The sequence below is a fragment of the Catharus ustulatus genome, chromosome 4 (assembly GCF_009819885.2).
Source record: "Catharus ustulatus isolate bCatUst1 chromosome 4, bCatUst1.pri.v2, whole genome shotgun sequence".
Classification (NCBI taxonomy): Eukaryota; Metazoa; Chordata; class Aves; order Passeriformes; family Turdidae; genus Catharus; species Catharus ustulatus.
In genome coordinates, this window is record NC_046224.1 from 64,503,318 (window position 1) to 64,529,381 (window position 26,064).

The 26,064-nt window shown below is 40.4% G+C and overlaps 1 long non-coding RNA gene across 2 annotated transcripts in view; it reads right to left on the bottom strand.

Annotated features, from left to right (window-relative positions):
• The window catches only part of LOC116995003, a 111,679-nt gene that overhangs the window by 55,266 nt on the left and 30,349 nt on the right, over positions 1–26,064 (bottom strand). For both annotated transcript variants that reach the window (XR_004417631.1, XR_004417630.1), the window contains 2 exons: positions 20,686–20,864; positions 15,686–15,865 (listed from right to left, as the gene is read on the bottom strand). This is a non-coding gene — a long non-coding RNA (uncharacterized LOC116995003). The remainder of the gene's footprint in view (positions 1–15,685; positions 15,866–20,685; positions 20,865–26,064) is intronic.

Sequence of the window (26,064 nt, forward strand, 5' to 3'; positions counted from 1 at the left end):
CAACCTTATGCAGGTAAATCCCCGAGGAGCTTGTTCCAGGAAGGGCCTCTAATGTTGCATGTGGAGAGGGCAGATGGGATTTGCAGCAAGCCACAGCTTGATCATCCTGAGAAAATGCCACTCCTTAGCCAGCCCTTCTCCTTTAACACATGTATGGCGGGCCTAAAAAGCCCCTAATGCAGAGGAACAGCCCTGCTTGGCTGCACAGGGGCTTTAAAGGCTGTAAAAAAATCAAATGCTACGTGAATGACATCCAAGAGTCACAGACACAGCCTTTGTTTGTGCTGAATGCAATGATGATGATTTGAAAAAGCCGAACTTTACATTAAGAATCTGACTGAAGAGATTTGGACTTGATTAGAGGGTTTAAGCTACGAGATGTTCCTTACAGTAACCCAATCCAGCTCAATGAGACAGTCTATATCAAATCTATATTGCTATTTTTATTTCCACAGTGGAACTACACTACCAAACATATTGACTTGAGCTGGCCACAAATGAAAGTGCTGGCAAAAACAATTCTGAAATAATTTAAATTACATAAAATGCCTACGCTGCTCTGGTATATTCCATCAAGGAACAGTTCACAAGGCTCTGCCTTGAAGTTTACACTTATTACTTACATGTACAGAAACCAGTACTTAGGAGAAACCATCTGTATTTCAAATACAGGGGACTGAGGCATGGAAAAAGAATTATGTTCATCCTCTTCTAAGAAACAGTGCAAAAAACTATGCAAAGTAAATACATGATTTGTGAACTATTAACCATTGGACTTTTATTTTCAGTTCGACGTTTCTTTCCTAATCCTTTTAGGATTAGAATATCATTAGTCGAATTGAAGATGATGTGCCTTTATTTCCCCCTTCCCCTCAGAGCAAGGCCAAACCAATCAGTGGGTGTTCATCCTGCAAATCAGTCTCTGGGAGCAGTGTGCTTTCCTCAGCAGCTGCATGCTGGCTTCATGGCTGAGCTCCACTCAGCTGCTCTGCTACTTGCCACTGAAATGCAGCATATCAATCATTTGCAGTGCTCACGAGAATTAGCACAACACAAGTCTAATTAGAAACTAAACACTGTGTTATCTGCAATGATTTGGAGATGGAGTAAGCTGATATTTGTTTTAGGAACCCTTCTTGCTGCACAGTAGTTCATGATAGCACCCACCTCACAGCCCATTAGCAAATCAAAATATTACACTGCATAAATACTACTCTTTTCCTCTTTACAGAAGGCCCAGGTCTCAGAAGCCTCCATTACTGAGCACATGTGACTTGGTTATATTGGAACACTGTAGGAAATGGAAAGCAGCCCTGATGGTCCAAAACCAGCAAAATGAAAGCCAGTATACTGTGTACTTTGGTCCTGTCTCTAGAGAAGTAGCCCCAGTTAGCCTCCAGACATTTTACACTGCAATACCTATTGGCAGAACCAAAGAAACTCTATACTGCATGACCCTGTGCATGGACAGTCCTTCTATGCTGGGTCGATGCCTTTCCCTCCCTCTTTCCTGGAGAAAACAATGTAGCCCACTATAAATCCAGACAGCACTACTTCAAGCTTTAACCTGGAATCCAAACATGAGCAGAGGGAAACCTGGCAAAGAGCTGAAGCCAGAGATGTACATGCTTAACAGCAAGAGAAGGACATGAAAGGGTATGCAGCTGTTTTGCTGCACAGCTTCTCCAAGAGGGAACTGGAGAGCACAGACCAGTTTCTCACTTCTAGCTGAGATAAACATTTACAAGCCATTCATTTTAAAAAGGAAGCTATAACATTAGGACACGACTTTTATTTCAGTGTGAAGGCAAGCCACTCCAGCTCACTGCACTGCAGACATCCAGGAGAGATCCACACTGTTCCACTGCTCTGTTATTGCAGACATCCAGGAGAGATCCACACTGTTCCACTGCTCTGTTATTGCAGACATCCAGGAGAGATCCACACTGTTCCACTGCTCTGTTATTGCAGACATCCAGGAGAGATCCACACTGTTCCACTGCTCTGTTATTACAGGTGGGTTGGATTTTATATTCAACGAGGAAGGTGCAATTTTATGGCTCTGTGGAAAAATCTTTAAAATGCTGGCGGGTAGATGTCTAATGATGCCAGACTGGTGCTGCAAAACATCACACTCAGATAAAGCACTGAAAACGTCTGTGTGCCAATGAACGAGCATTTAGGCAAATAATTCTAAACTGTGCATGCAGATTTGGTGTCATTACACTACTATTACAGATGCCTACCCTGCTTTTCTTCTTTTAAAAGAGTGTAATTCTGATGCTTTATCATTAGCTTTCTAGCTGGAAGCCGATAGAACTTGAAAGACAGCAACAAAAGACACTGGAAGATTAATTTACAGAGAAAATCTGCAGATTTTGAAAAGCCACAATCTAATTGTAGCTTGAAAGATGAAACACAGTTCTTGTTTGTATCGCATCCCTCACACTTCCCATATGGATTTATATGTGCAGACATTTTTTTTACTGTGGGAAACTATCAGATATCAGTTTGTATTAATTGGGAAGCAGATATTTATAGCAATTTCTTATAAAAATTGAAGTAGGTCAAAGACTGAGATGTGGTAAGTTTGGGCTTTTGTATCCCAGCCAGAGACAGCTTAATAGGTGGATCTCCTGCACAAAGCTGAATGCTTCCTAACCTTTGAAAGGGCTATCAGCAAGTTTTCTAGATTAGCTCTTCAACACTGTCATTTCCAGAATGACCAGTGATTTTTAAACCTTGGCTCACAATCTTTAAAAAAAAAAGTAATATCCATACAAGCCACAACAGAGTCTAGTAATTCTGCAGGAAAAAACTAAATCCCAAACAAATAAAACTGTACAAATATATTAAAAGTCAAATTCTTCCCTGTTGTGAAACTGGCTTCTTATCACTAAAAGCCTTAAGTGGACCCTCAGCCTTAGCTTACAATTCCTCTCAATCAGGAGACAGAGGAACCCCTCAAGAGGTTTAGTTCAGGCTTAGAAAACAATTCATTCCAACACCAACTGCAGAGAACGAAAGCTCTGGAATGTGCAATTCTGAAAGCTTGAGAGCATTTTTTTTTAAGAAGCACCAGACACAACCATGATTTGGAAATACTGTACCCAATTGGAAAAGGATTTTTGCATTATTTAATAACCTGGAAACATGCTAATGTTGTATTTAATTTCTGAAAACTGCAAACACTCCTTAGTGAAATGCTTTGTGAGGTTCTAGCATTTTCAGATAGGCCACTCACACAAATGTGATTTTTACTAGAAAGTTTTTTCCCATTCTGGAATACTTACATTCCATTGGGTTTTTTCTCAATAATAATATGTGCAAAACAAATATTTCCTGTGATTCTAGGAACTGCTTCAGACACTGAGACTGGGACTGCAATCCATATCCATAATACGCTCTATTGATATCTCGGATCCAAAAGCACAGATGAACTTGAAAATCAAAACTAGTGCTACTCTCTCATCAGATCAAAAGCAAATAATTAGGAACATGTTTTAAAGCACCTGGCTGGCACCCCAGTGAAAAATGGGGTACAGATTTTTAACTTCAAACAAAACTCAGTTTTAAAAAATTCTAAGCAGGTACAGGAATTAGCTGGGAGCTTCTGCTGATTTTTCAGTTGACTTCCAACTGAGAACATGGAAGAGGTGAAATGACCAGGCCTGCCATGTCCTACCCATGAACTTTCAAAGAGGGCATATTATTATATACAGCTCTTAAGGAAAAAACAAAAGACAAAAATTCAAATTTAAAGCAACACTCCACTGCTGGGAACTTATTTATAAGCATTATGTCAGCAATTATATCAGCATTAACTTACAATCAAAATCACAAGAAAAAGTAAGATGAAAAGATGGAAAGAGAGACTTTGGGAAACATGTAAAACTCACAAAGTTTTCTTTACTTAATTAAAGAATGGTGCTGCCTGGCATTGCCAAGCTCTGCCAATGTCTCTGGCATGTGTCTGATTTTGCTGTAAAATTCTGATTTTAGGTTGGTTTTTTTTTTGGTGAAATTTACTGTTCCTGTTTAAAGGGGTTTTATTTCCAAGAGATTAATGAAAATGATCTAAGTTGAGATGGCTGGAATCATTAATAGAGCCCAAACACAGTTAAGAAAGGGGGTGCCTCTTTAGTGCAGAAAACTAGTACAGTCCATCTGCAGTTTAACAAATCAGTAGGATCTTAGTGCAAGGTTATAAAGCTGGATGTTTTCATTCTAGGCTGGCTTTCAGATTATAAACATTATGAACTCATTTTTTCTGAGAATAAATTGCCATAGATCCAGGCCAGTCTGGTCAGGTGGAAAGCAGCACAGGGCAAGACTCAGAAGTAAGAATTTCAGTTAAGTCAAAATACATTAAAAAGGTATGACTTTTATTTTAAAAAAAAAAGTTCATACCTACATTACATAATGTATATATGTATGTTTTAGATTGTCCTGTACTTCTGGTAATAACTGTGGTTATTGCACAGAGAACAGTAATTTGTCCAAACCAAACCATAAATAATTAAGGCCAGGATTTTGACATCGGATCTGTGTGGGTGGATTTTTGCACCCCCGCGGATTCAATGGCAGGATCAAAGATTAGGAAAGCCAGAAATACACTCAGAATGTGAATATTGCTCAAGTCCATCACCTGGCATTTCCAGTGTAGGGAAGGGTCTGCTTTCAAGGGCCTGGGACAGACATTTACAGAATAGCAAACGATGGCATTCTTGTCCCACCCTGCTTGTAGAAGCCAATTCCTACCACAGCCACCTCTTCCAGTTACGAGTTAGAGCTAGGAAAACGCAGAGCTGGTGCTTGGAGTTTCACTTCTCCTGACTATTCTAATAAAATAAGTTTAGCCTAAACCTCTCCTCTCAAGCTATATATTAAGTTTATATTATAGGCTTTTTTTTTTGTACTTCCTAAAAAATAGCGTTCTTTTTTTCCCCAGCTGTTCTGAAAGTAATCAGACAAAAACAACACTGATTTCTGGTGTTTATGGTGTGGGGCAGGGGAGGATCTGCTGCTCCTGCTGAGGAAGTTGTGGACGGTTGTCACACAAAAAGTAACTTGATGCTATCAAATACCCTGGTTTTCCTTGAGAAAAGAGAACTTGTTGCAGTAACATTTGGGAATCTTCACTTAAATCATCATCAAAATACAGCACCCATTCATATGGAATAAAAGGGAAGATACTATGGCTGACATTAAGGACAGAATCAGCCCAGATGATGTTCCCCACTTGCCTTAATTTGTGGGAGAAATTCAAAGCTTATCAAAAATTCAGCTGATTTCCATGGAAACAGGATTTTAACTTGTGAATCAAAACTGCACAAGGGCCAAAAATGCCAAACACAAATTATAAAAATATTTTTCCACATTGGGATTCTCAAAATAACAGGCAAATAGCTAAACAGAATAGAAATAATGAATTCACAAGGGACTAATTTTTCATCATCCACACTATCATTTTTTGTATAGTGCACATCTACCTATATATGCCTGTGTTTTGAATATTTCATTAAATGTCCTAATATTAAAATATTAAGGTATTTTTATGGTTTTAATATCTCTAATAACTTAGAAAACACATCAGTATTTAGTTCAGCATCTCACCATCCAGTCACAATCTGGACTTAAACTTTGCTTAAACTCTGTTTATGGAAACAGCTAAATATATTTTTACTGAGTATCCCAGTGGAAACATTATCAATAGCATTCTCTCCTTCAGAATTATCACTTCACCTGAATATCCACAAAAAAGGGACAATTATTCCCCTGGAACTCGTTGGGAGTATATGATTTCTCCAAGCAAACAAGGCTCACCGTTGTACTTTTGTCTTTGCAGTAACTCAGGCTCTTGCAATAAATACTTGCAGTAACATTTAACATTGGCAGTGACAAAGCAATATAAGAACTAGATTATTTTGCATTTTTCAGTATTTCAGTGCAGGAGGTTTTACAGTCGTCTTTCAGTTTACACAATTTTTCATAATCTACAAAACAAACATAAAAGTGCAAATACCCAGTTCAGCCCAAGGATAGAGAGCAGCATGTGGTGTTCTGCATTATACCAAAACTGCTGAATTTTCTGACATCTGACTGCCTAGGAAGAGCTTTTTCAGATCACATAACTTGGAGAAATTTTAAATTCTCTATAAAGAGAATGTGAAGTGTTGAGGCTCCGACACAACTCAGATTTTTAATTTGTGAAAATAAGAGAAAAATTTTAGCAACATTGTTTTTCAGCTCTTAAAATAGTGAACAGAATCCCTTCCAAACTGAAGAGTAACCAAAAAAACCCCCAAAACAACAAAACAAACAAACAAACAAACAAACAAAAACCAAACAAAAAAGGATTTAATTTAATTTAAATTACTAGGAGTCCTTCCATTCCATCCTATGACAATTTTATCTGGCACATAGGTGGTGGTTTGTTAGTTTTTTTCTTCCAAATATCTTTACTATTTGATCAGATCTTCAAGATAGTGGAATATTTATCCACTAATTTTTCAGCTTTATGCCCAATTTTCTTTTTTAATAAATAGCATGCACTGCAGATACATATTGAAATATATAAGAATACTTCAGAACTGTTTATATGTTCTGCTGGGGTTTATTTATTCTTTCTACATAACCCTGTGTTTAAAAAACCTTCAAAGCATGCCCAAAATAAAACAGTGATGTTATGTATAATTTTTTTAAGTCAAGAAATCATGGTTTCCTAAAGATAGCTTCTAATGAAAGCCAGGGGGTTTTTTTACACCACCTTTACTGATGCAATTATATTTAATCACTGTTAAGAGTCAAGATTTTTAGCAGCTAGATGAAATATACTGGATTAGCTTAATAGCCATATCTTTCTCAGACTTTCTAAAACCTGTTTTTCTTTCCATTGAAGCAGAGAGTGAGAGGATTGGAAACTTCCAGTGATTCTTTTGTAGGCTAAAGTGGTTTAACTCTGCTCATATAAGAAGACAACTCTAATTCTCACGGGTCAAGAAAGAGAACAAACAAAAACTACATTCCCTCTCTACATTAGCCAAAAGCACATATTGTCAGAAAGAAAACAGGACAGAAAACATTAGCTGCTGTAAAATCCTTCAGGAAATTTGAGACCCAAATATTTCCAAAGTTTTATGAAAAAGAGAGCCCATGCACCTAGAGCTAAACTGGATGAATCCATCACTTGACTCAATACCCCAAGGAAAATGTGGCACGTAGTATATTAAGTTAATAAAAAACAAACAAATGTACAGCTAATAAGTCTGAAAATTCAAACCTTAAGTTCCTCATTATAAAAGCCACAAGTGACTTTCTAAGCAGGACTACCCAAACCACTATGCTGAGTCCCCAGGGACAATCAGTTTTCCTTCTCATCTTCTTTGCTGCTTTTGTACTGATGTATAAAAGTTTAGTTGTCTGGGGCTCAACCACTTTCAGGCAGCTTTGAGCAGTCACCAGCCTAGTGATGAGATGACCATACGTGATGAAAGGACAAGGTTAACTCACAGTTTCGGAGTTAGTGTTGGTGTTTCATGTGCCACATGATGAATAACAACATGAGAGGCCCCTATTCTTCTGAAATATAATTGGCTTTTCTTTAGAGAATGGCGTAGAGAAACACAAAAAACCGGGGTAACATTCAGGTCACACTCAGACAGATTGAGTTCCTGGTGCCTCTTTCAAACCTTATCTTCCTTCTTCTCCTCTCTCGGAAATGCAAATGGATCACCCCAACTTTCCTTTTGACAGCTGTGCTTTCCATGCAAACATTTGGTGACAAACTAAAGATTGCTAACCCAGAAACCCATAAGGGCTGGCTCTTTGATTCCATTTTCCTTCAGACATGCTGAGCTCCAGAACAGCCTGTTGCTTTGTCCACTGCACCAATGCCCTGTCACTGCCCTGTGGTTTCCTTCTGCCTCCTGCATCCCTGCCAAGGAGAGGAGAGCCTGCTCAGCCAGACACCACTGACCATTGCTGAAAGGAACTCTTGTGGCTCTCTTCCCACCAGTCCCAAATCTCACTGCACTTCTGTGCATTGCTCACAGGTTCATCCCTCTCTTCCCCCTCTCCTGGACTCTGCAGTGTCCTGCTAAAGTGGCTGTTGTATTGCTCCTCTTCCTGGACAGTTCAGCTGCTCTTATTCTTTGATTCTTTCCTTTAGGGTTAGATGTTTTTTTCTCAGCAATTCCTCCTGTAAACTGGAATCACATGTCCCACAAATGATCCTGTCTCTAATTAGGAGATCTTTTATGTCTCTAATGTACATGTGCGCGCCAGAATTTTCCACCACACAATGCAACATCTATCCTCTTCTCTGCTTCTTGCTTTTGGGATTTAGAGAAAAGTATCCCTCTGCTACCTCCTGTACATTTTCCTCAAATATTTTTCCCAGCTGTTCCAGGGTTTGTGTATTCATTCCTGGCAGTTTTATTTCACTCTTTCATTTTGTCTGGTGAAAGCATAAGAAAGCTCTACCTTCATCTTGTCATTTTTATCCCCTTTGTCAGGCTCAGGCTCATACACAGACACAGCTCTTCCACATGGGCCTGAAATCTTGGTCTGGGAGTTTTGCGTTCTGAGGGGTCTGGTTCCTTGCAGGGGGTTACTCTGCCTACTTCTAGGTGCCCTTAATCTGATTTTTTCCTCTCTGTGGATCTCTCAGCCAGCCTGATGGTAACCATACTTCCATGGCATGAGGGTTTCGTATTTTTGCAGCAAACTTTAACATGGGTATTCAGAGAGCTTTACCACCCACAATATGTGGACATTTCAGTCAGGTACAAAAATCAGTAAAATACCCAGTGTTTCAAACTATGCTCCTCTTTCTAAGTTCCAGTTGGGCTCCCACAGTCACTGTGACAGGACTTTGCTCTCACAAGTTTGTCAGACACTTCCAAATCTCTTCACCTCCGTCCTGCCTAAGTAGTGAACTTTTTCCTAGACTTCTGACACCCATGTTTAAGAAAACTACAATATTCTCTAATGGCAAATGTCCTACAAAGAAGTGATGGTGTCCTTCAGTCCCAACTGCAAATAAACATTCTTGCTTGCAAAAATCTGGAGGCAATGTTTGACCCCAACAAATCACCTGGCAAAACAATTCTCTTCTGCAGCACAGCTCCTTGACTCTGCAGCAGACACAACCTGTCTCTGTATTAATTCACTCCTCTAAGAACTTCTAAGCTTCATAAGCTGAAGGGAAGTTATGTTTTAATTATGTACATAAGTTCTGAGAAATAGTCAGAGGCTGTGCTCTGGGAAGATGCTCAACCCCACAGGAACATAGTACCCCACGTCCTTGATGCTGTGAGGGGGCTTGGAAGGTGGGAGCTCCTCACTGTCCTAGGCTGAGTCTCCAGCATAGATGCACCTGCCTGAGGCATCCTGGTGCTCTGTGACCCTGCACCCTCAACTCAGGGCTGGCAGAGGCCAAGAAAGGATTCCTAGCACAGGCAGCGCGTCCAGGCGGGTCCAGGGGGCTGCCACACCCAAAGAGGCACAGTACCCTCAGGTCACAGACACAAGCACAACAGGGTTGCACTTCAAAGGAGTAAAAACTCGTTTAAAGTGCTTTATCAGAGCAAGTGGAAATTCTGCAAATGACGATGTCAGAATTTAAATTGTTCTGCTGGGTCACTGTATGCTTTATTTGGCCACAAATACCACCAAGCCACTCTACCAAATGACACTCACATCCAGGAGAGCAAAGTGCTGGGATTCAATCTGCTGCTGCCCCTCTTGAAGGCTCAGTGAGAGCAAATTTTAAGAGCTGAGTTCTAAGATTTGGGACTGGTGCAGGCCTTTTTTTTTGCAAATGCAATTTTAAGGGTTGATTTAATTGTTGCTAAAAATAAGGTAATAGAAGGGTTCCGGTCTTGCACTATAATGAACTGCAGGCTCAATTGTTTGAAGAAAGAAAATTGCATTGATGAGACTGGATCAAAGACAAACAAAAAAATCAGTTATTTCCTCTTGAGGGTAAAAAATTTGGGAGGCTCACGCTTTTTCAAGCCGCCCTTACTGTGGTTTAGAGGCAAAGAGATCTTGTAGTCAGATTTGATTTATTAACAAAACAACAAGGAAAAAGAGAGAAGTGGGCACATGAAGACTCCAGTGTCAGAGAATACTCAAAGAAAACCAAATGTAGCAGTTCCTACTACAAAGTGGAACATGTGCCCAAGCTTGCTTTGTTTCAGAAATGAGCTGCAATGCAGACAAGGGAATGGCATTTGTAACAGCTATGACTGCCTGCCATCCCCAGGCAGGAAGCCTCCTGCTAAACTTCAGAGGCACCACCATTTTTAATTCCTTGCCAATGTATACACTTGTCATGACTGTTGGGATGCCAACCATTTCATGACAGAATCCAAAGAGCAAGAGTTTTTAAACCAGGGAATACTCGGAGCAAGTTATGTCAGTCACTATGCCTCATTCCAGAGTCTGAGAATAATACATGGCACAGCCATTACAATTAAATCTACATACACTTAAAATTATTTAGTCTTTCATGCCTTTTTAAAATGACTGCTTATTGTAGCCAGTTTACTAAATCTGAATTTTGTGGACACACTATTTCCTTATTAAAAAAGTATTCCTGAAATTGAAAAAAAACAGGAAAGAAAGATCAGAGACCCCAGGTAATTGCTTGAATTCAGGCTGTATGAAACCAGTTTTATAGATGCATGTCAGGATTACATCAACCAGCTCAGGAGCCCTAAACTTGTCTGTGATTTGTGAAGCTCTTCCAAAGAGATCTGAGTGGTCACATAGTATTGACTGATCCTGTCAGGCTGCCACACTGGATCTAGAAAAGGGAGAAAGATCACTGCACTTTCCTTAAACTACTATCCTATAAGCAGTATGAATTTAGGGCAGTGTGTGTGGTTGTGACCAGCAGCTTCACATTTACACTGAAAACAGCATGTCCTTAAAACTTACTTTTCAACAGCAGTGTGCACTCTGGAGTTTTCACAGAGCGCAAGCGGTTCCCTCCCATAAAAAAACAACAAAACAAATTTTAAAATCTTCAACCAACTATAAGAATCATATTCTATGTATTGCATGCCTAGGTTTAATCAAAGAATACCAGATGTTACTGCAAAAGGGCTCCACTACCTTCCTTTAGCATTTCAGCTTTTCCTATTCTGCTACCCATCTCAAGAATTGATATAATTCCCTGACAGACACATTGGTTGGAAGAGCCTGAAGTCTTTGAAAATGTGAGACCAAGGGAGACAGAGACCTCAGAACTAGTCAGGTTTTACTCAGCATCTGAACTGGGTTTCTTAAAAGCTAATGTCCCCCATCTCAGACCACCTGAAGACAGAGAAGGGACAGGAAAAGGGGGAATGACTTCACACTAACAGAGAGCAGGGTTAGATGGTTATCAGGAAGAAACTATTCCCTGTGAGGCTGGTGAGGCTCTGGCACAGATTGCCCAGAGAAGCTGTGGCTGCCCCATCCCTGGAAGTGTCCAAGGCCAGGCTGGATGGGGCTTGGAGGAACCTGGGACAGTGGAAGGTGTCCCTGCCCATGGCATGGAGGGAAACTGGATGGTCTTTAAGGTCCGTTCCACCACAACCCATTCCTTGGTTTTGTGATCCTGTGGTTCAATGTAAAGGAAAATTTAAAGACTGACCAGAGGTGTCCTGAAATTGTCCTGTTAAAAACAGTACACCTTTTCCCATCCAGTTTAACAGGCACCAGTTCCAGTTCCAAGCAAGGTGTGTGGGCCATCTCCTGGGACTTCTTCAACCTGCTAGCCATGGGATGCCCAGGAGTGGGCACTCACCATACCCGATGAGGATACCTGGACACAGGCATTTCCAGACATCCCCCTTCCATCTAGAGCAGGTTTGTAAAGTAAGTGGGGAAACTCACTCATCTCATTTCATCACCTACAGAGAAATTACGCAATTATGCTTCTGGGTTCTTCAAATACAGGGATATCAACTTATTTGATGTCTATCTGTCTGTCTGTCTATCTATCTATCTATCTATCTATCTATCTATCTATCTATCTATCTATCTCAGTTATGCTTTAGTTGTGTATGGGGCTTCCAGAGGTAAGAATTCACATATGCTAATAATCATTGTTTATTTAAAAATTTAAGTCATTACTAATATAAGCAAGTTATTAGAAACAGAAAATAATATTATGAGACTACAAAAGTACTTGGCAACCTGTGTGGTAATTTAAAAAAATAGGATATTTAAGAAAAAATTAAGAACATGACCCATACCAAAATCTTCAAGAAAGATCATGGTTTGCTCAAAATACTCTAAATTAACATTACTCCTGTTCTGCCTCTCTCCTAGTTACCCAGAGAGTTTAAGCATCCTCTTATGCTATTTCTTGCCAGATCTTTTTGTTCCTTAAAATCTTAAAATAATATTTCTTTTTTTCCCAATGTTTGATAGAGCTTTTTCTCACAGGACCTCCTGCACAGGAATCCTGTACAGAGACAAAGAGCCACATACTGAAAACCACTGCTGTGTTTAACTAAAGCTGTCGGCGCTTTTTAAAGCCCATCAGAAATGGGACTGAATTCTAAAGAACATACACTCATCTCGTGATCATTTTTCAGCTGGAGATTGAATCAGCCAGCTGACTGCACAAATGAAGATTTTCTTTAGAGAAGAAAAAGGTTATAGTTAAAACACAAAGTTTTCAGAGTTTAAAAAATGCCAAAGGAAAGGCTGTCCTCTGCTCAGGAAAAGTGAACTGTTATGATTGAACTTGCTTATGGCAGCAAATCTGAATAATATACTCAGCACTGAAAGTCCACCCCAAATATTTTAAATTTGGCAATATTCTAAGGAATGGATAACAACAACAGTAAGAGGCAACCAGGCTCTCCCACAATTAACTTCCCTTGTTTTACTACTCTCATTTTAGTTGGACAAAGTCAATACCTTTACAATTATCTAACTTTAGGATATGTATTAATCTTTAGGTTACATACTGTATTTCTACCCCAGCACATTCCTCCTCTGGGAAAAAACAAAAAGAAAAAAGGATTATCAGTCATTTCCTGCGGGCTGGAAAGAAATCCAGCTTGAAAGGCTCACAAGAGCAATTCAATATTGGAGCAACTGCACTGTCCATTCTCTGTATTCATTGCTCACCAGCTGAGGGAAGATCGCTTGCGTACAAGGGCATCTGCTTTTCACAGGTGGGTCTGACAAGCCCAAATTATTCCATTTCTTGTGGAATTACAAAGAAAACTGCAGCTGAGAAAAAAAAAATCCCACACAACCAAACTTCTTTCTTCACCTGAACACATCCAAATTTACTTCCAAGCAATTTAACAAGCATGGAGTCAGCCTTTCCTCTCAGCTATTATTTATTGTACACAATGATGACTACAAATTTATTTTAATTATTTTTGACAATATCATTGGGTATTACCTGATTTTATTATTAACTGGGTTTCTTCCTCAAAAAAGGAAAAACTTCACCCTCCAGAGACTTTAATCTTAACAAGACTTCATACATTAGAGTTCTTGGAATAGACCACTTCCTTAAAAATACATGAGGATCAAGTTTTAGAAGATTTTAATTTCATTTCTGATCTTGCAATTTATTCTGAGGTCTAGACCTAAAGAGGTACATGTATTACTAGACTTAGATACGTCAGAGGTAGCAGTACTAACTCACTGTTTTCTTTATAAGAACAACCACCTCTAAACCAGACTGGTATTTTTTCTTTCTCTCCATTTTTTAAAAGAAGATTCTTACGATATTTGTGTTTTAAATTCAATGTTAAATATATGGACACACAAATGTCAGGTTTTAAACACTGCTGTCACCAACTAAAGACATAAACCAAGACAAAAATCATCAAACTGGTAACATTTCCTCAATAAAAGTCATCCCTCTAGATAATAATTAGAGGCCTCAAAACTCCTGACCCACACATACCTTTTCATCAGATACACAGCCCCAACTGGTGACCCCAGCCATTGCAGAGATAAATGAGCTACACAGCCAATAAATATAAGCTGGTTTCTACCAAGTTTGATTGAGAGGAATGAAATCATAGATGCTCTAATGGGCCTCAGAGAAACTGTGTTGTGGCAACTCTCACACACCAGTGACTCCTCAAGACTGACATTTCAGCTCATCTCAGAGATGACATAAAAAATGTACAACCCCTGAAGTTAAAAGGTCTGCCACATACAGGGCTCTGCCCTCAGACACAGGCAATACATATTTATATACATATATGCATGAACACACAGGTTTCCTATGCAAAACAAAATAATATTTTGTGCCAGAGTTCCTGGGCAGCTTTTTCATGTGCTTGATGTAATCCCCAGTAGGGCCATGCAGGCTCCAGATCAGCACGATGGATTCCTCAGCCAAACGGTAATTTACAGTAGTCATTTCCAGAAATAGGACACTGATGTAATGGTTACACAAGTCTTTGCCTGTGTTCATTAATACCTCTGGTGTTCTAGGGTGCATAGTGTGGTACTTGTGTCCAGCTATCATTCTTATCTACAGCATTTGGAGTGATAGCAAAGAGTGAAAATAGGCATGCTTTGCCTTTATTGCAGAGGCACAGATGATGGGAGGATAGGGGATAACCAGATTCAGTAAATAAATAAACAAATGAATCTGCATGCTGTTGATTCCCCTACACTTAATACTGTGCATTCTACCACAAATATTCTCTTTGATGCTTACAAGAAAGATGAGCTACAAAGGCTGCAAGAATGCTTATGCCCATTACTGTCTCAATTATAAACTTGTCTGTCTATAAACAAATGAAAAATAATGTCTGTTTGTAGGCCCAGGCCAAACTCCTGAGGCTATAAAGCGAGCATTCCACTACTTGTCATTTGTCATAAGCAGCATTTTATACTGCCCTGGATGTGAACACACTAACAACTGTGCCCAGCACAAACTTTGTTTAGAAAACAAAGTTTCTGGAATGTGTTTTAGTTTTATATATACATATATATATGTATACATATATATATATATATATATATATATATATATATATATATAAAACAAGCCAGAGGAAAAAAATCTTGTTAGCCTCTGGAAAATGCTTCTTATATAAAATCCTATTACTACAGTCACAGAGAAGGGACCATGATGACATCCCAGCTGCCTGTTCTACACTGACAGAGAAATAAGAAAATACACCGGAAGAGTTTAATTCACTGAATGTAAGACAATGGACACCACTACAGAACACAAACCAAAAGCACAAAGGACAAGCAATGGCATAAACTGCACACAGTGTAAATATTGCAGTTATTTCTCAGGAGTTAAGCAAGACAAAGTACATTGTCCTACTCAGTGGTTCCTACTTTCCCTGCTTACGCTAACACTTATTTTTCATAGTTAAACACTTCTGTACTTTGACACATATTTTCAAAAGAATAAAGAAAACATAAAACATTCTTTAATTTTTTAATACTAGGAAATTTCTTTTATATATTTATATATATTTAATTCTGGCAGTAAACTTGAGTTTATTGTTCTTTCTGCTTTGATTATTTAAACAAATATTGCACTGAAATTTTCTAACAATGCCATTGCTCCCATAGACAGGGGTCAATGCACAAACAGGATACTTTGCCCTAGAATGATACCTTCACACTTCGCACCAGTTTCTACTTTGCAACTAAGTTGCTTGTTCTTTATTTTTAATATTACCTTACGATTCAGAAGATCTGCAGGAGTCCTGCAGACAATGGGATGGAAAACTTCTGCTTGGTGAATTTCATCGTGCATTTTGAATGATGGTTCAGATGAGTAAGATCTTTTCCAGTGTTAAAATAATTTCTCCTGCAAAATTTACACTCCTGATAGGGTGACTACATCCAGGCTGATATGCTGCAAAAATAATAAAAATAACAACTTTCACCACCCAGAAACAAGCAAACATGTATCAACCAAAGTGGTAAATGTCTGTAAGGGTTTTATTTTCCCTGCTTTTGTAACTCTGGGGGCAGAATATCAATATTAGCTGTAAGAGAAAGGCTGCCTGCACACTGCATTTAGATCTTAAACACACAAAGAGGTATGTAGACCAGTGAGAGTACTGAAGTCAGAGTTTTGCAAAAACAATCATTTTTTTAAACTGGGTCCAATGTTGGACCTGTAAGCAGGGAAGAACAAGACATTTTTTTGTGCACATATTTTAAGTTTGCAAGGGCAGCAATTCTCAAACAATCCCCCAGACAACGATTTTGTTCTTTTTGTATCCTCAACCTGCCGCTCGCTGCTCCTCTCTCTCAATCCATGTGCTTCCCAATGGCACTGCACAAAGTGGTGCTCTTGTCAGGACACTGTCCTGTGCCACCAGAAAAAGCAGCAGTTCTCCAGCTGCTCCCTACACAGGCTGGAGAAGCAGAGGAGTTCCCTGCACTGGGAAAAGAGACAGAAGGAGTGCTTTGAGCTGCACACTGTGTGCATTTCAGTGCAGCAGGAAGGACCCGTGCCTGCTCTTTGACTTACATGTCACACAGCCTGTAAAATAACAACAAACCTGACCCACTGAACTGGCCAGTGTAGGGCTGATATCACGGCCTCTCAACAATCTTGTGGAGTATTTATCACCAAGTTTTTCTGGCAGGCAGAGTAGCCATGGCACAGGCTGAGGTGGTAGCTCACTTGGTAATTGCACAGGTTGTAAACTCATCCTGGAGACTTCCTCAGGACAACTGTGTCCTACATCCAGGAAGCCAGAAATGGAATCGACATTGCAAGCTTAAATCTAAGATAAAACTCCTCAGTGGCTGCAGAATTATCACTCTCAGCAGCCAAGGGTCTCCTCCACACAGCTCAGCTCGGCACAAGCCTGTCCTGCACCTCGTGCTGCTCAAGGGACCCACTGCGGATGTGCCAGCCTGGCCCTGGGTGAGCCACACCTCATGGAGGCAGGAATTCCTTCTGCCCTGCTTACACAATGCTTGCAGACACTTCAGACTCCTTAAGCAGTATTTGAGTAGCTTGACAATTTCAACTTTAGTGGTTATTACAGTGCAAGTTTTACCTGTAAAAATGCTTGTCCCACACTGGATAAATATGTAAACAACCCCACTCCGTATCTTTAATAAAATTAAATGTATTTTTGTATTTATAGACAATAAAATATATGAAATACTAAATGTAACTGCACCCATGTACAGTACACAAACTCACAGCTTTCTATAGCAATGCACATGCTGTTGGATTCATCAAGCAATTTCTATAGGGACAGCGTGATTAATTTCAATCCATACTTCTAAACACGTGTCTCAGAGCATTAATGTATACTTTAATTACTGTGCCAAGCAGATGATCACATAATAGCAGCTATCATTTCAGAACTTTACACACGTGGTTCACTATTCGGATAAAACCTTCTTAGATGAACATTTGCTTTACAAAAGCAGCAGACTCTTGATCTTATCAATGTTGCTTTATTTTAAAATCAAATCACAATTTCATGATACTCAGTATTGTTCTTAAAGCCTTGGTTTCTGCAGTTATGCAATTACATGACACCTAACAATTTTTAAGATTAAGCATATCTCTAACTGTTGTATTTTATGCTTAAAACCTCTATCTCAGCAGCTCAAAAACCACTCTGCAAGGAAACTCTACAGTGCTTTAATATCTTGTAGCATTTAAACTATGACATGATTTTTGAATCCAAGCTAATATTTTTCTATAATAGTACCTGAAATTAGTAATGCCACTCTATAAACCCAGGAATGTGCTGTGAAGGCCAAGGCCAGCCAACAGCATCAGCTCCTTGCACTGCTTCCAGCTGATGGTCAGCAAAAATACCCACAATCCTTAAGGGGCTGGACAAGAGTGCTGTGGCTCAAGGGAGCACCCCACCTGTCCTGATGCCAGCATCCCTTGGGACAGCAGGGTCAGCCCCAGCATTGTCCTGAGAGGCTCCTGTGTCACTCCCCAGCCCGTGGAGTGATACTGCAGTATAGGCAGAATGAGAGGGAGCCCCAGGATCACCATCAGCCCTGTGAGAAGGGGCTAAGGGACCTGAGCGGGCTCTGCTGACAGCCTCTCCACACCCAACAGGAGGCTAGGAGAAGCCAGAGCCAGGTTATTCACAGTGGGGCATGGTGGGAGAAGAAGGGACAAGAGACAGAATTTGAAATATGAAAGGTTCAAGTTAGAAACAACGGAAAACCTTTCTGCCATGAAGGCAGTCGAGCAGTGGAAGGGGTTGCACAGAGAAGCTGTGCAGTCTCCATGCTTGGAGGCTTTCATGACCTAACTGAACAAAACCCTGAGCCAGCTGGTCTCAGCTGGCCCAGCTTCGAGCAGGAGGCTGGATTAGATGCCTCCCAAAGTCCTTCCACTCTGAAGGATGAACCTATTACTGCCCTGTGCTGTTGACCACTGCAGACTAACTGGAATATTCTCTGGAGCCCATCTCTTCTCAAAAGATTTTATTTACTTCGTTCACTTCTCAGAGACCCTTACTCTTGACACCCTTCAGGTCCTGGAGAAGTGTCTTATCTGACATTTTCCCCCTCTAAGAGCCAAGAGCTTCAGACAATTGAACTTCAAAGTATTTTAGCAAATACTCTATGGTTCATGGGTTGGTTGTGGCCTTAATTGTTGCTATACAATGAGTAACAACACACACGCGCACACACACACACAAAAAAACCCCCCCCAGCATTTAACATGCACAACAAAGAAGTGAAATACCTGTTAATTTTTTTTTCCTCATCATAACAAAATCCAATTTAGTTTAGGACATTTTTCCTTATCTTTTAAAATGTACAATTCCATATCTCACCTTGACACATCTTTTCTCACTGGGGTAAAAGCCACTGCTGAAACTGTTGATATAAATTCATTTCCATTACTCTCCTCCCGTGTATGTTCTGTATTTTCAGCTCCCAAAGCATAGTGCAGAGATCAGGAAGAGCCCTGTGGCAGCCTCCATGCAGAACAGAAACCCAGAGCCCACTGGTAGCCTGGCCCATGAAGCAGATTTCCACACATGGACCTGTTTTTATGGCTACTGGAATGCTGAGCATAACACCACCAACAAAACCATACACAAAGGAACTAAGAAGCAGCAGTGCTGGGCTATCTAGAACCCAAACTATCTGACATTTGAAAATGCTTCTTAGGCTCTTACATGAGGTCCTGGGACATTTTGGTACACAGACCTCACTGCTCAAGTTTGAAAACAGGACAGAGAGAGCTCACTGAAACAAATCTTACAAATGGTTTGAAATACACAGCTGTAACAGGTGACGCCAAAACAGCCCACACACACAGTTAGCACAAATCTACCATACTCTTATTAGAAAACTACCTTCCTAAAACAACTGCTTTAGCTCCTGGAATGCTTCTGCTTAATTTCTTTGTCTTGTCCAGCTGGGTCCTAACTCTATTTTGCCAATGTGTATAATTTCTCCTTACAAAATATCAAATGGAGAAATCAGATTCCAGCCTCTGGAACCAAGATATTACTGATCTCCATAAGCTATTAAGGGGTTTCAAATTATGGCAAACAAATCCCTCAAGGCTCACTTAGAAAAAAATATAAAAACACAGGTCTAAGCTTGCCAGACTGTCTGCCTCTCACATTCACAGAAACCCGCCTCGGAAGAAAAAAAAAATCTTTATTATGTATGAGGTACAGACCATCTGCGATGGGCTTTGAGAGCCAACTTAAAAGTGGGGGGGAGGAGAGTGTTCCCAACTGCATTCACAGTCAGTGAAGAGCTTGAGACTCAGCAGCTGTCTGTGAGCAGGGAAGAGGTGGTGGGTCAGGATGAATGAGGCTGCACAAGACCTGCCAGGGTCAAGGATGGAAAGGCACATTGTTACACACAAACTGTGTGTAGAGGCGTATGGAGAACAGCAGCAAGAACCAAGAAAACCTCGTGGAGACAGTAAGATCATCCCATAAACAAGGTATTCTAGGAGTGCTGCTTCCCTGTCAGTGTGGAAAAGTAAGGGATGATAATATTATTCCTGCAGTTGTTATACAGACCACTGAATGCCTCATGCCATGGGAAGTAAGAATGGCAACAGCTGTAAATTGGTAGCAGCAAAGAATATGGGAAGGCTTTCTTTTTCACCGTTTCTTTTAGAGAATTATACACATCTTTCCATTTCAATCTTTAAAATTTTCATAATTCTTTTGACACCTCTTTTCACTACTGCATTACACATATCTGTATTAGCCATTTACTGTTACGCATACTGTACAGCTCAATAATGTTTCATTTCTGAAAAGGAAAAAAATTACTTTTTAAAAAAAAATTAACCACCAAAGCTAGAGTTAGATTTAACCCTCCCCACCCAAAAAATCCCAAATCCCACAAGAACATTTTCTAACATCTGGCAGATTGCTACACCTTTGTGTGTTCACAGCTCAACAAACAGGATAGTTCCTTTGGCTGCAAATGAACTGTGACCAGGTAAATATAAGCAAACCTTTAAAAGTGACTGTGGCTGATTCTGTAAGGAAGTAAATCTATGTACATCTCTACTCAAACCAAAATCATCACAAGTATTTGTCCTGTTTCATAAAATTTTACTGGCCTTTTTAAACACTACAAATTAAACCCTGATATCACTGATATCCCTGGCTAAAACTCACTCGTCCTTGTGGGGCCAGGCTGTCACCTGGAATGTCAGTGTGTGTATGGGCTGATCCTGTAAATACTTACCAGTGGTGGAAGGGGCAGTGGTGAATCTCGCTGTCACATACTGAAGTGCCTTTTCCCAGCAGTCTGTTCCACCTGGCTGCTGGAGATGAGGGCTCTCCATGCTGAATCCATGGGCTCAGACCTCAGGTGCTGCAGCAGCTCCGCAGTGAGAGATGCCCTTTCAAGGGCCAGAGCTGGACCTGTGGGTTTGCAAAGAGGCAGTTCAGGTGCGGGTGCTGCTGAGGAAGCACTAATCCCTAGGGAAAAGGTGGGGTGGGGAGTTTGGGGCAGTAGCAACTCAAAGCAGCTTCCAGGAGGCTTGCCAGAGGTTGTCTGCCAGTGCCCCAGCTTTGCATCTGCACAGAGCCTGCACATGCCGGAGCCTTCAGAAACATCCTGCACAGGAGGCTGAGGCCTGGTGAAAACAGGCACCTTCCAAATGGGCAGGAGAACATCACTTTCACTTTGCTCACGCACTACAAAGACCGGGAGAAACAGTGCAGGAGTGCAGTGCTTAAATTTGCTCACTTATTTAAAATAAGGTCAATTCTGCATACCTGTGCAGAATTCTGTAGAAGCTGTAAATTTGTAGAAAATCTGTAAAGAATTTACTGGCTGTGCCCCTGCAACTCCACACTGGTCTGCATACACTTAGCATGAATTCAGATGAGCCCTTGCTGTAAGAATGCCTTTTTACCCACCTATCTAGGAATATGGTTATGCCTAAGCAGGGAATTTTAAGTTGTTTCCCAGACTGTTCCTGAATCCAACTGCAACCTGTTTATTTTGACCTCAGTTCTTAGAAACTGTTGATGCCACGGTAGAAATATGCTGTGTGTTCCAACAGGCAACAAACAGTCCTAATGAGAGCACACTCCATCTGTGCTGCCAGCGCACACAGCCTCAGCCTATAGCTCGGATACACTGGAGCTGAGCGTGCAGGGATCAGCTCGTGCTGCGAGGGACGTCCTGGCACGGCAGAACTCCCCAAACCAGGCCTCCGGGAGAGTCCCGAGGCAGCCAGCGTAGGCACCAGCAGCACTTGAGCTCTTCCCTCCCTGTTCTGAGTTTGCAGAGTACAAGCTTTCACGTTTTTTAAATGTTTCAAAACTACAGAGTAAAGAAAGCTGACTCAAAAACTGCCCAGTGCTCTCAAAAGGTAGGAGTTAAAGCGCACAGAACATATGGCATTATTTACAGCCGGCTCACACACTGAATTCAAGGGAATTTTCCATCAACCTCATACTCTGCAAAAGGTACATTACAGAAAAATGCATGTGGGGATCCTTTAATTTCTCTTGCATCTTCTCTTACAAGATGCAGCTGGGGAGCAACACCCACTGGTATTGGTAGCATGAAACGGCAATCCTTTCCTGTTACCGAGGTCTGGTACAAATTACCATGGATTTAGAGGCACTATATAAAAGATGGTGCTGATTTGTTTCTAAATTTGTATCTTGATTAAACTGTCAGCCTATAGCACAAATACAGATCTCACCTGACTTTAAAATTCTACAACAATAAATTATCCTAGAAGTGCAGCACAATTTGAAAATGCTTATAAATACTATGCTTTATGTTTAGATTTTACATCTCAGTCATGCCAAATCAAATGGAATAGAAGCAGCACTTTAGATTCAAACTGTAAACTCAGTGTCTTCCAAATGAAACTGTATGTGAGGGGAGACTGTAAAGCATGATTTTAAAAGCCACCAAGGTGGCCAACAGAATAACAACTACATTATTATTTTCAGAATTATTTCTAACTGCTTTATGGTAGACAAAAAAACAAATATAAAGGGCAAAACTCACATGCAAACTTGCACAGGTCAGATCAGTGTTTTTCAGCATTAACCATTGCAAACAGAGTAGAAGTTGGTCTCATGCATTAAAGTAGAGTCATTTACTCTAGAACAGCTTCAATGATACTGAATATATTTTAACTATTCAGAATTTCAGCATCTAGGATTAGTGCTGTAAACACATATAGGCATTGTGGTCTAATGAAAGAAAAAGTCAACACAAATACAGTGCGGCAAAAGTGAGATCAGCCATGCAGAACTTCCAAAGAGTAGCTTAGGAATTAAACTACTATTATTAAAGCTACTGCTATTGAACTATGGCTGTTAGAACTTTCATAATTTATTATTTCTGCATAATGCAAATATTTAAAGACAGATCAGTTTTCCATCATTATTACAAGCCACTGTTGTTCCTAAAGCTTTTGCTTTTTTAACCCATGTTCTTGTATGTTTGAACACAATTTTTCTACTTGCTTTTACATGGTATCCATCTAAGAAAAGAGCTATTCTAAATTAACACACACCCTTCCAGAGAAGGAATATATGTTAAAAGTATTACATAGTGAAGTTCAGGCATATTTTTGTACTCTCAAAAAAGGGTAATTGATCCTCCCTTCTCCCCAGTTTCAAATGTGGAACTTGGCTGCTATGGGTTCTTTCCCACACAAATCAAGCCCTAGCTCTTTTGAATTGAAACAATATGGGATGATTATTGTGGGAAATTTTTTACTGTTACTGTAATTTAAAACTTTCTGTACCCAATTTTGCATTTTCTATAAATCAAAAACCCATTTCACTTAGGGCTACAATTAAACAGAGGAAATCAAAGACTAACTTCTAAGCAAGTCTTGCTATTAATCATAGGACAAACTAGTAGTACAACTACTTTTACTGCAATTCCTTTCTGCCTGAGAACTACATTTTCATCTCAAGCTCTTTAGAGGAGACTGTGCCACAGATGAGACAAATTAAATAGAGGTATGGGAGAGCTGTTGATGCCATGGTAGAAATATGCTGTGTGTTGTTGCCATGTGCTGTTGAAGATGAGCCTGGCTAGCAGTCCAGCACCAGCACAGGGCTACTTCAGAGACAACTGCTTGGGGTCTGACACTGCCATTCCAGAAGCTGCCATGCTTCCTCCTTCACCAGGAGCAGCCACGGAGTCACGCTTCTTGCTTTACATGTCTGAACTGAAACCAGCATCTTTCTCCTTTTAAATGAAAAGTTTACAAAAGCAGTGGATTTCAACACTGAAGTTCATATTGAAAACAGGACACACAAGAGCAAAATTAAAATCAGAGTGCAAAATAAAACCGTGTGGAATATGGAAACATAGGTAATCTGGTTTTTCAAGCTGGAAATCAGATGATGTATTTTTATTTTCTAAAATAAAAAAAAAAGCATGTTGATTGCTAGACAAAATAAACCATGAATTCTCAAATTAACAGAAGCATGTTTTACCCAGCTGTCCTTATTTTTTTTTCTCTATCTCTGCTTCTCAAAGAAAAATTTTTATGTCACTTCTTTCTTTCATATATTTTAGGGAGAGGTTTAATGTCTCATGGTGTTAGTCTTTGCAAAACTCCTACAGAGGTATACAAGTCATACAAGTAATCACATTATTTACAGCAGTATATCTACAATAAGAGTAAGTGATACCAGTAACTTATTCATAAAATATATGCTCAAAACAAAAATTGGCTTCCAGTTAAATAGTCCACAATGTGGATATTCCATGCTAAAGAGGAGCCTTTTACCAACTGCAAAGTAAAATTCAACTGCATATTGTAAAAAATTCCACTTTTTAAAATCAGACACAAAGAAAACAGCTGTGAGGAGTCTGAGGAGTTATTGGAAGGGCTTCTTATACAAACAAAACAAAACCTTCCTAACACTGACTTACAACTCTAATGTGTCTCAACAAGACATGAATGGAAACGGTTTCACCTCTGAGCAGAACTAGATTTCAAAAGTAAATTACTTACTGAGGCTATAGATTGAAACATTGTTTTACCATTGATTTTCTTCCTAACGAAGATCTCTCACATGCTTTAAACTCTCATTATCTCTGACAATGAACTCCTGCAGCAATCAACATATCTGTTTCTCAAAAAGTGCACTGAAACCATGTCAGCCCGGCAGTGGCACCAGGAGCTCCCAGGCCTTTGCCCCAGGAAGCTGAAACCTGCTCATCCCTTTGAGCACACCTTTCACTAAGGACAACAGGGAATTTCCTCTGCCTCCCTCCGATCTGCATCTCACTCAAAGACAGGAGGTGCACAGGAGCAAAATAATGCCTGCAAGCACAGCTCTGTCTACCAGGAATGTTGGAAAGACTAGATGACAATTGACCTAAAGAGTAAAGAAGAAAAGAGTAGGGAAAACACAAAAAATCAAACACAGAAGTTTGGAAATCTTGTGCAAAGAGCATGAAAAATACCCAGAGCACTTACTTCATGTAGATAGTTACAAGTATAGTCCACAGTCCAGACTGGAACACCTACACCTTCTCTTTTTTCTGTTTAGGTTTATCACACTAATTTCTCCCATTTGATTTCAACTGATACTACAAATGAGGGAGTGGAGCTGCCTGCCCCAGCCGGCTTACACTCCCCTGGTGCTCAGGACATTCATATGCAGCTGGGCCTGGAAGTGTGAATGAGAGTCCAGGACCACCAGTTACCAAAAGCACTCCTGAACCGGCTGGAGACACCAAAATAAACACCAGCACCACAACTCAGGGGCCCAGCAGCACTCACTCCAAGATTTTCACAGCCATTAATAATCAGATTATAAAGCTGCCAAACTGGGCAGAGGAATAGTAGGAAACATTTCAGAGAAGTCTGGCTGCAAGACTCCTGTATTTCTACCTTTGGTTCAAAGCACTGGATTGCCAGTCAGCACCAACAGCTGCGGATGAGGGGAGAGGGGATGCATTGGAGAGGTGGAGAGGACGTGGAGATAGAACATAGAGAGTCCCAGTCTGGGACTGTATGTGGGTGCACAGGTCAGTCCTGTGCATAAGCACCTGCGGGATTTGGTTTTCACAGGCACATTTATTAAAAATCCAGGGAAAAACTAAACCCAAACAGCTTTTCCAGTCTTTCTGAAACACCCTGGCCTGCTGGAGCTGTCCACGCGGTGGAACCAGCGTGGCTCTGTGCTCTCAGTTGCTCCTTGTTGAGCACCCCGTGCGTGTCTGGGGCACTCCAGGGTGGCCATGCTCTTGGGGAATGGACACAGGACACAGAGTGACCCAGACATCTGCTGCTCCAGCCACTGCAGTGCCCAGCACCAGTGTGGACAAACCTGCCTCCTGGCTCCCAGAAACCAAGCTCCCAGTGCAAACAGAGGAGAGGTTGCTGCAAAGAGAAAGAAATCCTAAACTCAATTACATTTAAGCAAGCAGTAGGATAAAAAGAATAGAATTATCAGAGGGGAAAAGAGCCAGCAAACAACACATGTAAAATATGCTTGTGTCTTTATTTTTAAAAGTTGCCTCACAGCTTTCTGTTCTGCAGGGAGCACATAAAATGTTAGGATTTTTAAGTTCTAGTTTTCATGGTCATTGTTTAGTATGCTGTTTGGGGGCTTGTTT